At 40.7% G+C, this 22,521-nt stretch overlaps 1 long non-coding RNA gene across 2 annotated transcripts; it reads right to left on the reverse strand.

The window, feature by feature from the left end:
• Positions 1 to 3,517: 3,517 nt before the first annotated feature.
• On the reverse strand, positions 3,518 to 8,087 carry LOC107800077 (uncharacterized). 2 transcript variants are annotated; one of them, XR_001651278.2, is made up of 4 exons: positions 7,854 to 8,087; positions 5,326 to 5,747; positions 4,313 to 4,392; positions 3,518 to 3,684 (listed from the first exon to the last, which is right to left on the reverse strand). It is a non-coding gene; the product is annotated as an uncharacterized LOC107800077 (long non-coding RNA). The 2 variants fall into 2 exon arrangements; XR_012695712.1 differs by lacking the exon at positions 4,313 to 4,392 and having other exon boundaries at positions 7,854 to 8,083.
• Between the last annotated feature and the right edge of the window lie 14,434 nt (positions 8,088 to 22,521).

The following is a 22,521-nucleotide window of genomic DNA, read 5'->3' on the forward strand; positions in this document are numbered from 1 at the left end:
TTTTGACATCACAAATCCTAAACCTCTGTCTTCCATTCTCTCACAGATGGTGAGGACACGTGCTACCAGAGATGATCAGACACCCGCGCCCTCTACGAGAGCTGTCAGAGGTCGGGGCTAGGGTAGAGGCCGAGGACGCGCACGCGGTACAGCCAGAGCACGCGCGCGAGCTGCCACCGAGGAGCCACCAGCAGTTCCAGCCAGAGCCCAGGCACCGGATACGCCTACTGCTACTACTGCTCCAGTACTTCAGTAGACATTAGCACAGTTGCTGAGCATGTTTGGTATATTAGTTCAGGCGGGGTTAATTTAGGTTGTACCAACTACTTCAGAGATCGGGAAAGAGACCCAAACTTCTACTACCCCCACTCCAGAGCAACGAGTTCTCATTGGTCGGGTTCCAAGTGTCATAGCGACATAGCCTGGGGTCCCAGTTCAGCAGGTGGTGAGGACCTCTCGCCGAGTAGAGGACATGTGGGTCCAGGAGAGAGAGGACAAACGAGCTCAGGAGAGAGAGTATAAGGAAGTGAGGAGACCTCGTAGACTTAAGAGACCCACTGGTCCTTATTTTGGAGGAAGAGTACGACATGGTAGAGGTTTTGTGGGTTAGCCAGCTCAGTTTGCATCTCAGATTTCACACAGTGTTTTAGGTGTTCAAGGGTCTTGGAGTACCCGTACCGCATAGTTCCCACTGCCACGTACTCCCAGAGCTTGTTTTGAGTGTAGTGACATATGCAATGTGGTGAGGGATTGCCCTAGACTTGGGAGGAGTGCACCTCCATAGACTTCTCAGCCACAGTGCGCTCCGCAGAGTTCTTAGGCTATGATCACAGCACCAGTTGCTACCCCACCTGCTCAGCCAGCTTAAGGGGAAGGCCAGGCCAGATACTATGCCCTTCCTACATGTACTGAGGTTGTTGCCTCCGATTCTGTCATCATAGGTATTATACTGGTTTGTCACAGAGATGCATCAATTCTATTCGATCCATGCTCCACTTACTCTTATGTGTCTCCTTATTTTGCTCCGCATTTGATTGTATCTTGGGATTCTTTGAATTCCCCTGTTTATGCTTCTACTTCTGTGGGAAATTCTCTTGTTGTGGACCACATTTATCAGTCGTATTTGGTTGCTCTTAGTGGTTTTGAGACCAGAGCCGATTTATTGTTGCTCAGCATGGTAGATTTTGATATTATCTTGGGCATGGACTAGTTGTCACCCCATTATTCTATTCTTGATTGTCACGCCAAAACTGTAACACTGGCTATGCCAGGTGTATCACGTGTTGAGTGGAGGGGTACTTTAGATCACACTCCCAGTAGAGTTATTTCTTTTCTTAAAGCTCAGCGTATGCTTGAGAAGGGGTGTGACGCGTATTTAGCCTATGTGAGAGATGTCAGTATTGATAACCCTTCAGTTGATTCAGTCCTAGTAGTACGGGATTTTCCCGATGTGTTTCCAGCTGAGCTTTCGGGCGTGCCACCTAATAGAGATATTGATTTCGGCATTGATCTGTTGCCGGACAATCAACCCATTTCTATTCCTTAGTATCGTATGGCTCCTTCTGAGTTGAAGGATCAGTTAAAGGAATTGCTTGATAAGGGTTTTATTCGGCCCAGTGTATCACCTTGGGGTGCTCCTATCTTGTTTGTGAAGAAAAGGGATAGTTCTATGGGTATGTGTATTGATTATCGCCAGTTGAACAAGGTTACAATGAAGAACCGTTATCCTTTGCCTTGTATTGATGATCTATTTGATCAGCTTCAGGGCGCACGGGTGTTTTCTAATACTAACGTGCGCTCAAGTTACCATCAGTTGAAGATTTGGGAGCCAGATATCCTGAAGACTGCTTTTAGGACTCGGTATGGTCATTACGAGTTCCTTGTTATGTCGTTTGGGCTGACCAATGCCCCAATAGCCTTTATGCATTTGATGCACAGTGTGTTTCGGCCGTATCTTGACTCATTTGTCATTGTCTTTATTGATGATATTCTGGTGTATTTCCGGGGTCGGAAAGATCATGAGCAGCACCTGAGGACTGTGCTTCAGACTGTGAGAGAGAAGAAATTATATGTTAAGTTCTCGAAATGTGAGTTTTGGTTGGATTCCGTGACATTCTTAGGCCACATGGTATCGAGTTAGGGTATTCGGGTGGATCCAAAGAAAATAGAGGTCGTGCAGAGTTGGCCCAGACCATCCTTAGCTACAGAGATCCGCAGTTTTCTTGGCTTGGTGGGTTACTACCGTTGTTTTATTGAGGGTTTTTCATCAATTGCATCCCCTATGACCAGACTGACCCAGAAGGGTGCTCCGTTCCAGTGGATGGAAGAGCCCTAATTTTGACTACAACCCCAATTTGATACTACCTACTGGTTCGGGGTCTTATACGGTCTATTGTGATGCCTCAAGGATTGGCCTCGGAGCGGTGTTGATGCAGTACGGTAGGGTGATTGCCTACGCGTCCAGACAGTTGAAGGTACATAGAAGAATTATCCAGTCCACGACCTTGAGTTAGCTCCCATTGTTCACGCCCTGAAGATCTGACATCATTATTTGTATGGTGTCCCTTGTGAGATTTATACTGATCATCGGAGCATGCAGCACCCGTTCAAGCAATAGGATCTAAATTTGCGCCAGAGGAGGTGCTTAGAGTTGCTGAAGGACTATGATATCACTATTTTGTATCACTCGGCAAGGCCAATGTGGTAGTCGATGCCTTGAGTCACTGGACAGAGAGTTTGGGGAGTTTGGCTTATTTACCAAGATCGGAGAGGCCTATGGCGATGGATGTTCAGGCCTTAGCCAGCCAGTTTGTGAGATTCACTACAACAAAAAGGGGCTTTAGCAGCAATTAAAAATGGCTTTAGCGGCAATAACAATAGTCGCTATATATTTTACCGGTCATTGGTATTTAGCCGTTGATGTTGGCATCGGCAAAGCCTTTAGCGGCCATTCTCACAAAAATCGGTAAAAGATATGACTTATTGCCGCTAAAAACCATTAATTTTAATGGCAATTGTTTGCGGCAATTTTGTTGGCCGCTAAATCCAATCTAAAAATGGCTAATTATGCTCCTTTAGCATCCTTTTATATAGCCACTAAATTCAAAATAATTGCCGCTAAAAGTTCGTATCTTTAATGGTAATTGTTTAGCAGCAATTAAAGTTGTTGTAGTATCCTTCTAAAAACATCTTAATTTGCCCTTTTAACGGCTATTATATTCATTTAAATTGCCGCTGATAGTCAATATCTTTAACATCAATTATTTTTCAATAATTATAATGGCTATAATATCCTTGTGGAAACGTTTTAATTTGCCCTTTTATCGTCCATTTTTATAGCAGGTATATCCAGTTAAATTAGAGCTAAAAGTCACAAGCTGTAATGGAAATAATTTAGCCACCATTTATAATAGTTTCTACATTCGTCCAAATATTATCCAAACAACAAAATGTATCAATATTAATCCCAAAAAAACATAATATATCTCACTAAATCTTAACAAACAAAAGGAAGTACTAATCAAAAATATCAATATCACATTAACTTATAATATAAGCTTATATTGTTTTAACAAAATAGTTAATGCTATTATGTGACTAATCCTGATGAATGATAGTTTTCAAATAATTTCTACAACTTGAAATCTTCCACCTGCTAAATTATCAAACATCATATTGTATGACCTGAAATTAAAAAAAATATGTGTTAAAAGATGAAATATAATGTGAAAAAATATCTGAAAAACTCCATCACCATCAGATTCTTATTCATCCAACTCTCTCACATAATATTTATAAGCAGAAACAACTAGATGGAACAATAGGCAAGATAAATGGATGTGCAAACAATAAAATGGAAATTTTTTTCTTTGTTATGATCAAGAAGAAACAAAAAAATAATTCAAAAGCAGTCTATTAGCTTGGAGAAGCAAAGGGAAGCTGCACACCAAGTTCATTAGCAAATATAATAGTTGCCAAGTTCTTTTTCTTGAATATGGATACTGGGCTATGGTTACATGCTATTAATGAAGCTTTCAAATAGGTGACAGAAAATTATGCAACTTAACCTCGATAAAACCTTAGTCATACACTGTAGGACTAAAGTTGAAGTGACTGCTTTAGGTTCGTATGTGTCACAAATAGTTGAAATTAACTTTCTCTAAAAACTATAGCTAACTTAAGAATAATCGATTTCTGATAAGAACTTAAAAATAACCACAATTCCAAGACTAAGTTATATGGACCATTGCAACAAGAAACTCATGACACCTTCATACGATTAATATGAAGCTATATCGAAATATTAACCTACCACGGGACGTAAAACCTGTTAGCTAGCAGAGATGAGTTACATGAATCTTCTATATCAGTACAAGTCTTGTAGAAAATTTCCTGGAAACAAAAAAAATTTAATGTACAAAAACTTTTAGCAAACAAGATAATGCTTTTATCTTTAATTATGTACGAAAACTTACTAAATTTTAAGGTTTTCGATATTAACTTCTAGTATATCAGCAGGACATCATTCTCCTTGAAATTTTATTTTAAGAAATCACATTATATACTATGAAAAAACAGCCACAAAAAGCAAGGATAAGTTTACTACACGGGAATATATCGTTTTGGTTCCCATATTAATCATTCTAAAATCAAGCAAAATCTACACAACAAAGGGAAGAGTTACACTAGTATGTGACTAGTACATATTCTATAGTATATTAAAAATTCACATCACTGCATTAAGCACTAGAAGAGTATATTCAGGAGAGAAAAAACCAATATGTTTCGTATTTCTGCAATTCCAGTGCAAGATGCATCTAGGCTTAACCAGCTTCTCCTATAGTTGTTTTATCTATCATTGGAATTTCCAACAAGCATGTTTAGAAGACTACCTAAAATTGTACTTAAACATTTTAGAAGCTTGAAAGTATTAGCTGATTTGGACCAGGATCACTTTCTTTGTTCTTAGTCCACGAATGAAAAAGAAAAAAGACCAAGTACATAAAATGACTAAACGACAAGATTCCAATATCATTTTTTTCTTATGCTTTCATCTAACCTTCCTACCATGCATGTTCACCTCTCATGAATAAAAGTTACAAAGTAGTAATGAAACTGATTTTGAAGCCTTACATTCCATTAAAAACAGGATACTAAATCTGAACCAAAAATATCTAAAAGTGATAAATCTTAACCAAAACATGTAACTTCATAACAAAATCTATAAGAAGCTCACCTTCTAGACCACAAAACTATATACACAAACAGATTAACCAAAATTTTCACATAACTACGATTTGAAAACAAACCAGAGAAAAATGTTACCTGATTCATGATTATGTCAATTTTCAGTGCCACCGGCAGAAGTATTCAACTCATTAGATTGGCCGTCATGTTCTTCCGCTTTAGAATAGTTCTTGTTATCCATCAACTGATTAATATGTGATTGGGTTGTATAATAGTTTTGACCATCTATTAATTGCTCAATATATGGTCGCATATCTCTATCATCATCTGCCTCCTTTATAGTTCTTGTTAGGATATAGTTCTTCATTTGCCTCCTTCATGAGCCGTTCAAACTTATCCACCTCTGGATGAGGTTGCTTTCCAAATGGATGAGCAATATTTTCTTGTAGGTTTGGATGCATCTCACCCCTTTCAATAACTTCAGTATTCATGAATGTGTAATGTCTCCAAAGACATCATGTATCATTCCTCGCATATCATCACTCCTTAAAGTTGACCGGCTGCGATTATTTAGTTGAGTATTATTTGATCCATTTAGAGACTCACCATGACAATACCAAGTATCATATGACGACATAATATTATTAACTACAAAATGATCATATGTTGTAGCCCGATTTACTTGATAGATAAGCATACATTTGATATAAGGACATGTAATTTTTTCTCTACCTTGTTTTTCAGAAAAGGCATAGTTTATAAAATCTTCTACTCCATCCATATATTCTTTACTAACTCTATCACAGTACATCCATATTTTATTTCTAGGAAAATCCATAACATTCAAGATATTTTTTTCTTTTCTACAATTACTATAAGAACTAAAAATAATTAGTAAAAAGGAGGAGAATTCTTAGTGAATTAAGAAACATAGAAGAAGTAGTCAAATAAGAGATACAATTACTCTACAAAACCAAATCAATCGTTGTAGTGTATGCCATCCTTTATTCTAGTACCAATGGGTATAAGTTCATGATTTAGTCAAGATTTTGATGGGTCAGATGCAGAGAGGCAACTAGAAAAATGGAAAAGGAAAGACAAGGCAAACAAGGGAACAAACCAGGCAAAGAAATCACTGCCCAGATTTGTGGGCAGTGTAGAAGCAACTTGAAGCAAATACCAAACACCTAAGAGCCATGGTAAATATGAACGAGTCACTAACAACAGATATACATGGCAATTCTCATTGGACACAGATGATTCTTTGGCCAAAATCTGGGCAGACATATTGAGAGTTATGAGTTACAAGATGCAACTACATACATGGTATAATGTGGAGAACTTCAGCAACTGCCTAGTTTTTATTCACTTTCATTTCTTAGATAGATCAATTTTTTATACTTTAGTAGATCAAACTGTACTACTAACATTGAGTATCATCTGCTCTATGTTGGTAATAGGGACTATGTTTCTTACCTGGTGTATGTCAGACATGACAATACAAAAAGTAGGACCCCACACTGGTTTGTTTTTTTATCTTATATATATAAAAAATAGCCCTAAGCACCTTACCTAGTGGATTTGCTTAAAAACGACCCTCTATTCTTTGGGAGGACATCAACATTTTGATTGATGTGATCAAACCCTTTGGGAGGATATCACAGTATACTATTTTATGCCTAACAATGCGCTCTTTTTTGTAGGAAAAGTTACGATAACAATGACTCGTCAGGTCCTTAAACTTCTATGGGTGGTATTAACACTATGTACTTATTCCCAGGAAGGGATGTCACTGGTCATTACAAGCATAAGGAACCCAGTTCTAACAACATATGAACTGGGCATGCACCAATACATACAGAAGTGGTTACAACATATGAAACAACAAAGGAAAAATCAAGCATGGACATCTTTGAAGACGCATTTTCAAAGGAAGCAGGGTGATTTGATCATATATGAAGGTAACTCGATAATAGGACGCCACTGGCTTTACATAGAATTGATATTGCAAATACGAAAGAAGTAGGTGTTACTACTCGTGCTTAAGAACAGCAAGGCAAGGATGAAAACAACTATTGTAAAGAAAAGAAAAGTTGATGCCCAGATTCTCTTAATAGGGGACAAGTTGAGATACGAATATCTCAAGACCACACAAATAGGCCAAAAAGGTCCTCTTGACAGTGGAGAATTACGTCCAGCAATCTACATAATGCTGGCACAAAAACAAACCGAGGAAGGCTACCATACACATGTGTCTTTTATCCCAACTACATCTTATAATCATTTTCAATTAGTTCAAAATGTACTATCATACTTGAGTATTTTTTGCTCATGCTAGTATTAGGGGCTATGTAATCAACAAATTAAAAGTACCTACTCTAGGTAAGATAATGCTCTTTGTTGGTTTTGTTTTTGATTTTCATTTATATAGAAACTAGCCCTAGGCACTTGCCTAGCGGATTACCAAAAAAAAGACCCTCTATTTTACCCAATGCTCACAACCCCTCATAATTGGTTAAAGAAACATAAGCCCTAGTTTCTCAAACACAAAACAAACATTAAATTAAATTTTCAGAAAGAGTAACCAAAAACATGCACACAAAAAAAACAAAAAAATAGAAAGTCAAACAGTAAGAAGCCCTATGAATTCGGAAGACAATTCACACCTTTTTCTTGCAGCTGAATTTTGCCCCTGTTCTTCAGAGCTGAAAGCTCTATAAACAGAAATAGAAATAAAGAGAGAAATCAAAACCGTATCTACGAAGAATTTTGTTTGTTGAAGGCCGAATTGCAATTTTAGGTTTTCTTACTCCTGGAACTTTACAAAGCTTATGGAAGAGCCGTAGTTTGAAGTCCAAATTACAATGAGATTCGTAATTCTTTTAAAGAAATATTAGAGCGGTAAATTTTATAGGAGAGAAAATATTTAGAGCGAAAAAAAAATTGGAGGGAAAAGAAAAAGTAAAAATAAAAGTTTTGCGGGCTATTCTATTGAATTGCCACTAAAAATATACCTATTGATGGCTAATATTATTTGGCTGCTAATATTTTACCTTTACTATATACTTTAGTGGCAATTAAGCTATTGCCACTAAATAATTACCGCTAAAACCACCTTTTGTTGTAGTGATTGGATCTTTCAGAGCCTGATCGAGGCCAACCCTGTACTACTATTTAGTAGCAAGAGAGGTCGAAGCAGCTTTTATCCGAGAAGGTCGGGATCGATTTCCACAGGGAGCTAGATATTGGAGTTGAGTTTCTATCTAGTCAAGACCCTAAACCCGAACCCAATCGTGATGACGCCTCTCGTGAAGACAAGGCCAGCCGACACTTCTCATATCCAATTATTAGCAGTTAAACCATAAGAAATAAATCTAAGCATAATAAGATAATCCCAAGTTAATAGATAATAGCATAATTTACGGAAATAACCCAATCTCACATCTCACATCATTTATGTGTTTACTTTTCATAATACCAGCCTCCTAATAGAGGCCCAAATAGGTGGCACGAAGCCCAAATAAGGCATTCAGCCCAAATAATAATGACAACAAATAGATTTCAGTCAAATAAGCGGTAAAATAATCAATCAAGACAGACCAAGACACAATCCCCAATATGCTAAGGGAATGAAGCCCAAGCGAAAATAATCAAAATACATCACAAATTCCGAAATTACCAAAACCCGACCCTCAAGCCCACGTCTCAGAATTCGATAATTTTTACAACAATAGATTCCTTATCTCACCACGAGTTCATACATATCAAAAGTTCAAAAATCCGACCTCAAATGGTCCTCCAAATCCTCAATCAAAGGTCTAAGATTCCAAGCCCTAGTTCTTCAATTATAGCCCTTAAATTCCATTAATCAGAGCTCTAATCTGTGAAATAATAGCGTAGGGATAAGTTTTAGGTCCAAATTCCTTACTTCAATGATGCTCCCTTGAAATCCTTTTTCAAAATTATCCAAATAGCTCCCAAGCCGAATTAGAAATGGTGAAAATAACTCAAATTCGCGAAGGACACAATTTATACCTTCTGCCCAGACATTTTCGTATCTGCGGCCAAATTTTCACTTATGCGGTACCGCATTTGCGGTTCTTCCTCCGCTTCTGCGGAAATCACTTATTCCCCTTAGTCTGCATTCGCGGTCTCCTACCTGCATCTACGACATCCCAGATGCGGTCTCTTAGCCATTTCTGCCATTCCTGCTCCTCAAGACCTTTTCGCTTCTGCGATCCGCTTATGCGGCGCCGCACCAGCGGTCCCCAATCCGCAGGTGCAAAAATACCAGAATCAGCAAATTCAGCAGCTGCAACAAAGTCCAAACTTCTTCGTTAACTATCCGAAATCACCCCGAGGTTCCCGGGACCTCAACCAAAAGCACAAACATAACCTAATAACTTATTCAAACTTGTACCAACCTTCAAAATATCTCAAACAACATCAAATCAACCAAAACACATCGGATTCAAGCCAAACTTTCTAAATTCTTCCAAATTCCGCTTTTGATCAAAAACCCAACCAAACCATGTCCGAATGACCTAAAATTTTGCACACACATCCCAAATAACCCAACGGAACTACTTCAACTCTCAGAATTCCATTCCGACCCCTATATCAAAATTTCACCTACCAACCGAAAATTGCTAAAATATCAACTTCGCCAATTCAAGCCTAAATCTACTCCGAACCTTGTTCCGATAGTCATAAATCACATTCCGGAGCTAACCGAACCATCAAAATTCACATCCGAGGCCTCTAACACATAAGTCAACATCCGGTTGACTTTTTCGAACTTAAGCTTCTTTAAAAGAGACTAAGTGTCTCAACCTTACCAAAATCATTCCAGATTCAATACGACCAACCCGATACCACATAACACGGATAAATGAGGAATAAAGAAGCAGAAATGGGGAAAACGGAGCGGTAACTCATGAGACAACTGGCCGGGTCGTCACATTCTCCCCATCTTAAACAATCGTTCGTCCGTGAACGAATCAAAAAACATACCTGAAGCCTCAAACAGGTGAGGATATTTGCTCCGCATCTCCCGCTCGGTCTCCCAGGTAGCCTCCTCTACGGGCCGACCTCTCCACTGCACTTTCACTGAAGCTATATCCTTCGACCTCAATTTTCGAACCTGATGACCCAAAATAGCTACTGGCTCCCCTCATAGGTCAAATTATCATCCAACCGAACCGTGCTGAAATCCAAAAACATGAGACAGATCCCCAATATACTTCCAGAGCATAGAAACATGAAATACTAGATGCACGCTCGCAAGCTGGGTGGCAAAGCAAGCTCATAAGACACCTCCCAAATCCTCCGAAGCACCTCAAAAGGCTCAGTGAACCGCGGACTCAATTTCTCTTTCTTTCCAAATCTCATAACACCCTTCATGGGCGAAGCCTTCAACAGAACCTTTTCACCAACCATGTAGGACACATCTCGAACCTTCCTGTCAGCATAACTCTTTGCCTCGACTGCGCTGTATGAAGCCTCTCCTGAATCACCTTCACCTTTTCTAAGGCATCCTTCACCAAGTTTGTCCCCAATAGCCTAGCCTCACCGGGCTCGAACCAACCAACTGGAGATCTACACTGCCTCCCATATAAAGCCTCATATGGAGCTAGCTCAATACTTGACCGATAGATGTTGTTATAAGAAAACTCTGCAAGCGGTAGAAACTGATCCTATGACCCTCCGGAATCAATGACACAAGCACGCAACATGTCCTCCAATATCTAAATAGTGCGCTCGGACTGTCCTTCCATCTGAGGGTGAAAAGTTGTGCTCAAATCAACCTAAGTACCCAACTCTCGCTGCAGAGACCTCCAAAACTGCGATATAAACTGAGTGCCCCTATCTGAAATGATGGAAACTGGGACACCATGCAAACCAACAATCTCCCGGATATAGATCTCTACCAACCGCTCTGAAGAATAGGTAGTACACATAGGAATAAAGTGCACGGACTTGGTCAGCCGATCCACAATCACCCAAATAGCATCGAACTTCTTCAGAGTGCGTGGAAGTCTAACAACAAAGTCAATAGTGATCCTCTCCCATTTCCACTCTGGAATATCTATCCGCTGAAGCAAGCCACCCGGTCTCTGATGCTCATATTCACCTGCAGTCAATTGAGACACCGAGCTACAAATTCCACAATGTCCTTCTTCATTCTTCTGCACCAATAGCCTGCCTCAAATCCTAATACATCTGGAAGTCTAACAACAAAGTTAATAGTGATCCTCTCCCATTTCCACTCTGGAATATCTATCCGCTGAAGCAAGCCACCCGGTCTCTGATGCTCATATTCACCTGCAGTCAATTGAGACATCGAGCTACAAATTCCACAATGTCCTTCTTCATTCTTCTGCACCAATAGCCTGCCTCAAATCCTAATACATCTTTGCGGTACCCAGATGAATGGAATACCGTGAGCTGTGGGCCTCCCCCAGAATCAACTCCCGAAGCCCATCCACATTGGGCACACATATCCGGCCCTGCATCCTCAACACTCCATTGTCACCAATTGTCACACTCTAGCATCATCGTGCTGAACTCTATCCTTAAGGACAAGCAAATGCGGATCATCATACTGGCACTCTCTAATGCAATCATATAAAGAAGACCGAGAAACCACACAAGCCAATACCCAACTAGGCTCCAAAATATCTAACCTCACGAACCGATTGGCCAAGGCCTGAACATCAACTACAAGAGGTCTCTCCCCAATTGGAATATATGCCAAACTCCCCATACTCACCACCTTTCGGATAAAGGCATCGGCCACCACATTGGCCTTTCCCGGATGGTACAATATAGTGATATCATAATCCTTAAGCAACTCCAACCACCTCCGCTGCCTCAAATTGAGATCCTTCTGCTTGAACAAGTGTTGGAGGCTACGATGATCAGTAAACACCTCACAAGACACACTATACAAGTAATGCCTCCAAATATTCAACACGTGAACTAAGGCAGCCAACTCTAAATCATACACGGGGTAGTTCTTCTCATGGGGCTTCAACTGACGAGAAGCATAAGCAATAACTCTACCCTCCTGCATCAATACACAACCAATGCCAACTCTTGAAGCATCACAATACACGGTATATGAACCTGAAGCTGATGGCAAAACTAACACTAAAGTTATGGTCAAAGCTATCTTGAGCTTCTGAAAGCTCTCCTCACACTCGTCCGACCATACAAATGAAGCACCCTTCTGAGTCAACTTGGTCAAGGGCGATGTGATAGATGAGAATCCCTGAACAAACCGACGATAATAACTCGCCAAACCAAGAAAGCTGCGAATCTTTGTAGCTGAGGACGGTCTGGGCCAACTCTGAACTGCCTCTATCTTCTTCAGATCAACCTAAATACCCTCGTTGGACACCACGTGCCCCAAGAAAGCCACTGAACTGAGCCAAAACTCACACTTGGAGAATTTTGCATAAAGCTTCTCCTCTCTCAATCTCTGCAACACAACTCTCAAATGCTCCGCGTGCTCCTCCTGACTACGCAAATATACCAGAATATCATCAGTGAAGACTATGACAAACGAGTCAAGATAAGGCCGGAACACGCTGTTCATTAAATACATAAACGTTGCTGGGGCATTGGTCAGCCCAAAAGACATCACCAAGAACTCATAATGACCATATCGGGTCCTGAAAGCTATCTTAAGAATATTCGAGTCCCTGATCTTCAACTGGTGATAACCTGAACGGAGATCAATCTTGGAGAACACTCTCGCTCCCTGAAGTTGGTCGAATAAATTATCAATGTGAGACAAAGGATACTTGTTCTTAATTGTTACCTTGTTCAATTGCCTATAAACGACGCACATCCTCATAGTGCTATCCTTCTTCTTCACAAATAGAATCGGCGCACCCCAAGGTGACTCAATAGGCCGAATGAACCCTTTCTCAAGGAGTTCCTAAAGCTTCTCCTTTAATTCCTTCAACTCCGCTAGTGCCACACGATATGACGGAATAGAAATGGGTTGAGTGATCGGCACCAGGTCAATACCAAAATCAACATCCCTATTAGATGGCATGCCTAGCAGGTTTGCAGGAAACACATAGGGAAAAATTCTCACAACTGGAATAGAATCAATACTGGGAGTCTCAGCACCAATATTCCTCACAAAGGCTAGATACAAAGGACAACCCTTCCCAACTATATGTTGGGCTTTCAAGAATGAGATCGCTCTACTAGGAACATAATCAGTCACACCTCGCCACTCAATCCATTGCACACCCGGTATAGCCAATGTGATTATCTTAGCATGATAGCCCAGAATAGCACAACACAGAGATAGCCAATCCATGCCCAAAATGACATAAAAATCCACCATACACAATAATAAAAGATCCACACTGGTCTCCAGACCCCTAAAAGTCACCACACATGACCGGTACACACTGTTTACAACAACAGTATCGCCCACCGGGGTAGATACATGAACAGGTGAAGCAAGAAACTCACGGGGCATACCCAAATAACGAGCAAAGTATGATGACACATAAGAAAAGGTGGAACCGGGATCAAATAATATAGAGGCATCTCTGTGGCAGACTAAAACAATACCTGTAATAACAACATCTGAAGCAATAACATTGAGTCTGCCTGAAAGTGCATAGAAACGGGCCTGACCGCCACCTGATCGACCTCCCCTTCTCGGGCGACCCCTAGCTGACTAACCTCCACCCCTATCTGGCTGGGCGGGTGGTGGTGAAGTTACTGGCGCTGAAGTCGATGACTGATTCACCAGCACGCCTCAAACCGGAACCAACATAGCACATAACCGTGCAATCGACTAATTAATAGTGGACTCCCCCACTTGGCTCGAAGCCATAGACCAAAACATACACAATAACTCATAATGCTTATACTTTATTGCTTCCATAATACCATAGTGAGATTAAACTCAATCCTTCATAAGCTTGTGAAACACAGACTATATGGTACTTTAACTCTTATGCAAATCTCGCATTCACTCTCGTAATAGTTAAACCCACTCTCTTAAGCGACCCAAATTTTGCAAAACATATATTTCACTTATAAATGAGATCTTCTAATAGATGACATAAGGGTCACACAACCTCAGAACACTCTGCAGGAGATAACCCACCATCTTTGCCTCAAACTGGCATTTCTGTATGCCTTCCACCGTCATAAATGTTACGTAGTCACTTAAATCTTCCTAAGTCTGAACTCATACCGCAACATGAAATTTACTTCACTCCTAACAGAAGATATGAAAAGGCTCATCACACACCCATAACTCGGGGTTATACCTCAAATCAAGATGAAAATCAAGTACCTAATATTTCTTCTATCCTCCAGCACACCCTTCTCATCGTTTTCAAATCATATGAATACACCTTGCAGTCATAACATACTCATCACATAGCTATCCAGTCATTAATCCCCTTAATAGGGACACAACAGAACATATAGATCCAGAAGCACGCGCTCACGAAATCAACAGCTCAGGGCTAGAGCAATAGATGAAAATCCGGCCTCAAGTCTTCCCGACTGGCCCAACATCAACACACAGAGATCACATCTCGCCCCTTGATCGAGGAATCACAAGCCATCGATGCACATCGGATATTGAGCGCTCATGCGCGCATACGAACGCGTGGAAAGAATTCAAAGAGTTACTTTTCAAGCAGAATCAAGGACGCACGATAAGAATTCAAGAATGTGAAGTTTTCCTAAAGGTTCAGCAGCCTCTCGAGGATAAGTACATACATCTCCGTACCGATCTGCGAGACTCTACTAAACCTGCTCATGACTTGTGAGATCTATGTAACCTAGGCTCCGATACCAACTTTTCACGACATTAAACCCGGACCCGATAGTGATGGCGCCTCTCGTGAAGACAAAGCCAGACGACACTTCCCATATCCAATTAATAACAGATAAACCATAAGAAATAAATCTAATCATGATAAGATAATCCCAAGTTAACAGATAATAGCATAATTTGCGGAAATAACCCAACACAACACGATATCGGGTTGTCACTAGTCATGAGCATCTACAAGTTCTAATACAAGTCTAAAAAGTCTATAAACTATTACAAACTATCTGATAAAGAGATATAAATGATAAGGGGGAGAAACACGGGACTGTAGATGTCAAGCAGCTACCTCGTGGACTCTGAAATCTGCCGGGAGCTCTCAACTAGCACTGGCAGGATCTGCAACGCTTGAATCTGCACACGGGGTGCAGGGAGTAAAGTGAGTACTCCAACTCAGTGACTAATAATCATAAATAAAGACTGAAAACAGGAAATTACGTAAGGCACAAAACATGATATAATGAAGCAGTAAAATCATTAAAACAGTAAAACCAATAAAAGATAGGTAAAAATCTTTTAACTCAAATTTAACTTCATGAAAAGCCTTTTTCAACAATTAAGCATGGTAATTGACAGTCAATTATGAAAATTAAATACATAAAGGTTCACCCCTCGGCACAGTATCAACGAATCTGCCCCTTGGGCAACATGTCAGAGCAATACCAGCCCATCGGGCTATCACATAGAACAATGCCAACCCCTCGGGCTCAATCTCACATCACAATGGGTAACCACGCTCACTAGGGGGTGCACAGACTCCTGGAGGGGCCCCTTACGGCCCAAGCGCAATATCAAGCCACCTCATGGCATCATCACTAGGCCCTCTGCCTCATATCAATCAAGCCACCTCGTGGTGTACATATCTCAAGCCCTCGGCCTCACAATCAGTATCAAATGTTTCCTCACAACATAGGCCCTCAACCTTACTCATTCAAAAATCCTCACAAACTACTCGGGCAGTAGTAAAACATATTTCTCACCCAACATAACATTTAAAAGATCACGTAAGTGTTAAAACAGAGTAAACATGGGTGAGTACAAAAAACATTGAAATATAACATGATTGAGTTCAAGTATAAAGTCAAAACAGTGAGGAAATACCAATAAAAATCCCCAAAGGGTTCAAATAGTTGGCACGAAGCTCAAATATGGCATTCAGCCCAAATAATGATGATAGCTAATAGATTTTAGTCAAATATGCGGTAAAATCATCAATCGGGATGGACCAAGACACAATCCCCAATAGTGCACGACCCCACGCTCGTCATCAAGCATGTGTCTCACCTCAATAAAGCACTACGATGTGCAATCCAGGGTTTCAAACCCTCAGAACATCATTTACAATCATTACTCACCTCGAACTGGTCAGAGCTCTAGCTCGCGACACCTTTTCCCCTAGAATCAGCCTCCACTCGCGTCGAATCTATCAGAATGAGGACGCCAAAATATGTTAAGGGAACGAAGCCCAAGTGAAAATAATCAAAATACAACACAAATCCCAAAATTACCAAAACCCGACCCCTGGGCCCATGTCTCAGAATTTGATAATTTTTACATTAATAGATTCCTTATCTCCCCACGAGTTCATACATATCAAAAGTTTTGAACTCCGACCTCAAATGGTCCTTCAAATCCTCAATCAAAGGTCTAAATTTCTAAGCCCTAGTTCTTCAATTTTTGCCCTTATATTCCATTAATCATAGCTCTAATCCGTGAAATAATAGTATAGGAACAAGTTTTAGGTCCAAATTCCTTACCTCAATGATATTCCCTTGAAATCCCTCTTAAAATTGTCCAAAAAGCTCCCAAGCCGAATTAGAAATGGTGAAAATAGCTCAAATTCGCAAAGGACACAATTTATACCTTTTGCCTAGGCATTTTCGCATTTGCGGTCCAATTTCCGCTTCTGCGGTACCACATTTACGGTTCTTCCTCTGCTTCTGCGGAAATCACTTATTCCCCTTAGTCCGCATCTGCGGTCTCCTACCCGCATCTGCGACATCGCTGATGCGGTCTCTTAGCCGTTTCTGTTGTTCCTGCTCCTCAAGCCCTTTTCACTTCTGAGATCAAATCCTCCGCATATGCGGCGCCACACCTGTGATCCCCAATCCGCAGGTGCGAAAATACCAGAAGCAACAAATTCAGCAGGTGCAACAAAGTCCAAACTTCTCCGTTAACTATCCGAAATCACCCCGAGGTCCCCGGGACCTCAACCAAAAGTAAAAAATAACCTAATACCTTGTTCAAACTTGTACCAACTTTCAAAACACATCAAACAACATCAAATCAACCAAAACACATTGAATTCAAGCCAAACTTTCTAAAATCTTCCAAATTCCGCTTTTGATAATAAACCCAACCAAACCACGTCCGAATGACCTGAAATTTTGCGCACACATCCTAAATGACCCAACGAAACTACTGCAACTCTCGGAATTCCATTCTAACCCCTATATCAAAATCTCACCTACCAACCGGAAATTGCCAAAATATCAACTTCACCAATTCAAGCCTAAATCTACTCTGAACCTCCAAAACTCATTCTGATCACACTATAAAGTCATAAATCACCTCTCGGAGTGAACCGAATCATCGGAACTCACATACGATCCCTTTAACACATAAGTCAATATCCGATTGACTTTTTCCATCTTAAGCTTCCTTAAAAGAGACTAAGTGTCTCAACCTTACCAAAATCATTCCGGATTCGATCCAACCAACCCGATACCATATAACACGGATAAACGAGGAGTAAGAAGCAGAAATGAGGGAAATGGAGCAGTAACTCATGAGACAAGTAGTCGGGTCGTCACATATCTAAAGTGGAGTTGTGTATTTGTTCCTAATTGCACTTCTGAATATTTTTGGTTTTGATATTAATTCTAATTTAATAATACTACAATGTTAAATTAGGCTAAGTAAAGCTAAGATTAAACTATTGAGAGTTTATCAAATAGATAAAAGGCACTAGAGTAGTGACTTTCTCCTAGGTGATCAATTGACGGATTCTTGAGTCTAAAGCTAGATTGTCATATTTGGGGAGTATGATATAACCATTGCACGATTCTACTCACTCTATACCTCTCGGTAGTTCAAGTGATTTTTCCCAAATTGACTTTCTCAAGACCAATTGTGTATGTAAATTTGTGCAAGCAATCAAGGTTCAAGTCGGGTATTACTATCTCTAGGTTTAACCCTTTAATTGGGGCTATCAATCTCTTGAATACGCCCCAATTCCTTGTTGAACTAATTTCATAGACTTAGGCTCTCTTTCTCAAGAAGAGCCAAAGTCTATTAGGCATAAACTAGTATTTGCAATCACTAATTTAATATTAAAACCCTAAATTAGTCCAAATATCAAACACTCATAGACAATCAAGCATCAAAACACAAGACCCATCAATTACCCACACTAGGGTTGAGCCACAACCCTAGCTAATGGGTCTAGCTACTCATAATTGGAGAAGAAAACAAAGAAATAGATGAAGATAAGCCCATAATAATTAATTACTAAATAAAACTTGAAGATTCAATGTTGAAACTAAGATAAAATTACTCAAAATGGTAAAAGAAAAGAAGTCCCAAGCATAGCTCTGTCCTAAAATCTATCTGATGACCTAAAAATGGGGAAAAAAACTATTTATACTAGGCTGAAAATTCTGGACAAAAATACCCCCGCGGGGCTAGTGCGGACCGCACTAAGGCTCTTGGCTTGATTAATCTGTTCTCTGAACTTGGGCTTTGCGGACCACACAAAGTCGAGTGCGGCCGCGGTGGCTTCTATTGCGGTCCGCACAAAATGGACCGCGGACCGTATTGGGCTTCATCCTCCAATCTAGCAACTCTTTGATCTCGAGCAATGCGGTCCGCACAAAATCGAGCGCGGCCGCAATGAACCCAATACGGACCGCACAAAACCCTTTGTGGCCACATTGCCTGGTGGCCTGAAAAACATACTCTCTGAACTTCATCTTTGCGGACCGCACAGAATGGTGTGCGGCCACACTGGCCCTGTTTGACTGAGCTTGGTCTTGTCTTGGTACTTGTGCAAATTTTGACTCCTTTTTGCGCTAGTTTTTGACACCTTATCACCTTGTTGATCAAACCTGCAATCAAGCACAACTTGTGAGCTTTTGGGACTATTTTGTACACATTTCTAATCAAAACTTAAGCAAGAAGGAGTGTAAAATGCATCATAATCCCTAGTTATCAACTCCCTCAAACTTAAGCTTTTGTTTGTCCACAAGCAAACAAAATAAGACCCACCCTTTAAGCGTCAATTCCAAGAAAATTCAGCCGACCTAAAGTGACCTCATCTAGCATCAATTGGGACTAACAATTGCCCTCAATCCAAATGAATCATTAACAACATTTACTTTTTTTTAAACATCATGGATTTAGTGCGACACAAGAGCATCAAAAGTTGACTCAACACATCAAAGAAACTCTTTCTATTACTTTGGTCATTGTGGAATCCAAACTCGCGCATCCTCAACTCTCCCTAAGCGAACCTCACCTTTTAAGTATTGACACACAAACTGAAGTTAATGAAATTTCGCTCATCTCTCTTAAGAAGAAGGTCACAAGTCCGGCTCTAAGTACCATATACTTACCCCTTATGTGAGTCACCACTAATGTAAGTTTCATTCAAATCAAGATCATATAGGGCTTGTGTGGAGACATAGTGAAGGCTTTTGGTTCAGGGTAGGAATTGTTTGGTCTAAGTAGGTTCCATCTTCCCTTTAGCACTTATTTTGCTTCATTTTGGCACACATTCACTCGACTTTTGAGTCATTTCACTTCTTTCTAAGGGGTTAGAGAGACATACTATCACTCTTTCTTCATTTCAAATCTTTTCTCCTTTATCAACTTTCCATACCTTTCATTCTTTGCTTTTATTGAATCCCTTCACTCATTTCTACATTGAACATTCTTTTTGTGTTTTTGCTTTTCTTTCTTTTTCATTGCCTTTCTTTTTCTTCATTTTGTAACTTTTTACCACTTTGTTGCAATCCTCGTCTCCCCCCCCCCAAACTTATACTTTTGCCATGTGCTAAGGGAAGATCGGGTGCCAAGAGAGGGTATCTTTTAGAACGGGTAAAGACTTGTATCATGGTTCTTGAAGGAAAAAGGTCTAAGGCTCAAAAGGGTTGACTAGGGATTTATCATTGGTAGGCTATGGAAGTGTTCAAGCTATCATTTGGATCAAGGAGAGCCTATAATCATGTCTCAAGTAAAATTACACTTAGGATTTCGCCTCGACAAACATTCAGGGCAAGTTCTAGACCAATGGCTCGGGACTTGGACTTGCAATGCAATTTCGCACCACACAAGCTATGGGATCACTAAAGACACTGATTCAGGGGCCCACAACAACCTTAGATAAGATTTGAGTACACAATGGTTCCGAAAAACCACTTGATGATTATCGGCCAATACAAGAGGCTCAAGGTCATAACTTTCACCATCTTATACACAATGATTTGTTTTAGACCATAGGATCAAAGGCAAATGTGCTAGGACCAAGTGAAGCTTTGCTTAAGGTACCCTTACCACTAACTACTAAAAAGCAAAAAAAAAAGAAGAAAAGAAAAACAGATTCAAACCCTTAAAAAGGTTGTCATGTCATCCATCATCGGGAAGAGCCACCTAGTTCACACAAATTCTACATTTGGAAAGAACTGTGGCATTAAGAAAACCAAAGGCTTATTGCAAAACTCAAAACAAGAAGCTACAAACATAAAATAAAAAGCTAAGAAAAGGAAAAATACGGAAAGTAAAATGAATATGTACAAGAGGGGATTTAATCGAATATACAATAGGGAAAATGAATATATAAAATGGAATATAACTTTTATATACAGACCCAAGGTAAAAAGTGCGAAAAATGTAATGAAATGCTGAAATTAGATACATACCAAAGATAAAAAAGAAAGAAGGAAATCGTTCATATATACATCATCCAAATCCAAGTAGGGCCTACCCCCTTAAATGAAAGTTGGCATTGTCCTCAATGTCACATAAGCAAAATAAGCACCAAAAACAGAGGAAAGAGGATACAAAAACTCCCTATGGGTCGTCCATCAGCGTGGGATCCTGAGTGGTCCCTGGGTCCTCTGTATGCTCGGGAACCTAAGACTGGCTCCCTATGGGCCGTCCATCAGCGTGGGATCCTGAGTGGTCCCTGGGTCCTCTGTATGCTCAGGAACCTAAGACTGGCTCCCTGTGACCTGTGGCTCTACTGCTGGGACCTGGGCCTGGACTTGGACAGGCTCCTAGGATGTATTCTGTGGCTGACTGGAGGAAGTCTCCGGTGGGTCCGCTAACTAGATAACTGCATCATCGAACTGGGGGATCACCTTCTTCCTCTTAGGAGGCCTCTCAGATTGTTCTAGCTGGGGATGGGCTGGTGGCATAGGGTCATGTAGTAGCAAATCCAAAGGCAGGTGATCTGCCTTCAATCTCTCCACCTCGACCCGTAACTCCTTCATGGACTCTTTGGAAGCCCGAGTCTTCCTCGTCTTCTTAACCTCCCTAGCAAGCTCCTTGAGAGCCTTTCTGTGTGAATCAACAGCTTCCGTGAGCAATTTCTAGTTCTTAAGGATCTTCTTCTGATTGTCCAGAAGATCCTTGAGAGTGTCCTTAATGGACTGTGAGACTTGTGGAGGATGAGGTGCTCAATGAGCTGCCACAATAGTAGATAATATAGACAGCTTAGAAGTAGCTGTCTACATCCAGTTGTTGATGTTGGTGAGGGCCTGGCTCAAACGGTGAGCAGTCAATGGATAGGCAGTGGTGGAGGGTATCTCTGGATCTGCTGAAGTAGATGGGCCTGGGGCCTTGTCTGCTGAAGTGGAGGGAGGCTGTGGAGTAGTCACTACCACTACTGGCTCTTCAGACTAGCCAGTTGAAGTAGTGGATTTTCCCTTGATGTGCTTGACACGAGAAAGGTGCCTTTACCTGTAGGCTATACCACGAGAAAGGTGCCTTTACCTTCACTTTCACGTCAAATTTGTGCTTCTCCACATTTTGGTCCTTCAGGTAGATGGTTAGGAAGTTAGTGAATGGGTAAGACCTGTCACCTCATTCACTACCTGTGTAATGACCCGAAGCATCACATTCCCGACATTGATTGGGTACCCCGCCATGATGGATGCTACTAAGATCACCCGGTGAATTGGGAGTGAGTTGTCATGGGTGATAGGATCTAGCCTACTACACACAAATGTCTCCCACCCCTTCGCATCGAATTTCAATGTCCTCCTCAATATCTTTACCCCCGTAGTCAACCACTCGGGGGTGGTAGCTGGGATTACCAAGTACTCTGCCAACCACGGACGATCTTCTTCTCCCAACTTCATTTTGTCCAAGTACATGGACTCATCCTCCTCCGTGAAGCCCAAATAGTCATTGATGTTCTTGCCATCAAACTTCACTTTCAGATTCCGCACTTT

The sequence above is a fragment of the Nicotiana tabacum genome, chromosome 10, assembly GCF_000715075.1.
Source record: "Nicotiana tabacum cultivar K326 chromosome 10, ASM71507v2, whole genome shotgun sequence".
NCBI lineage: Eukaryota > Viridiplantae > Streptophyta > Magnoliopsida > Solanales > Solanaceae > Nicotiana > Nicotiana tabacum.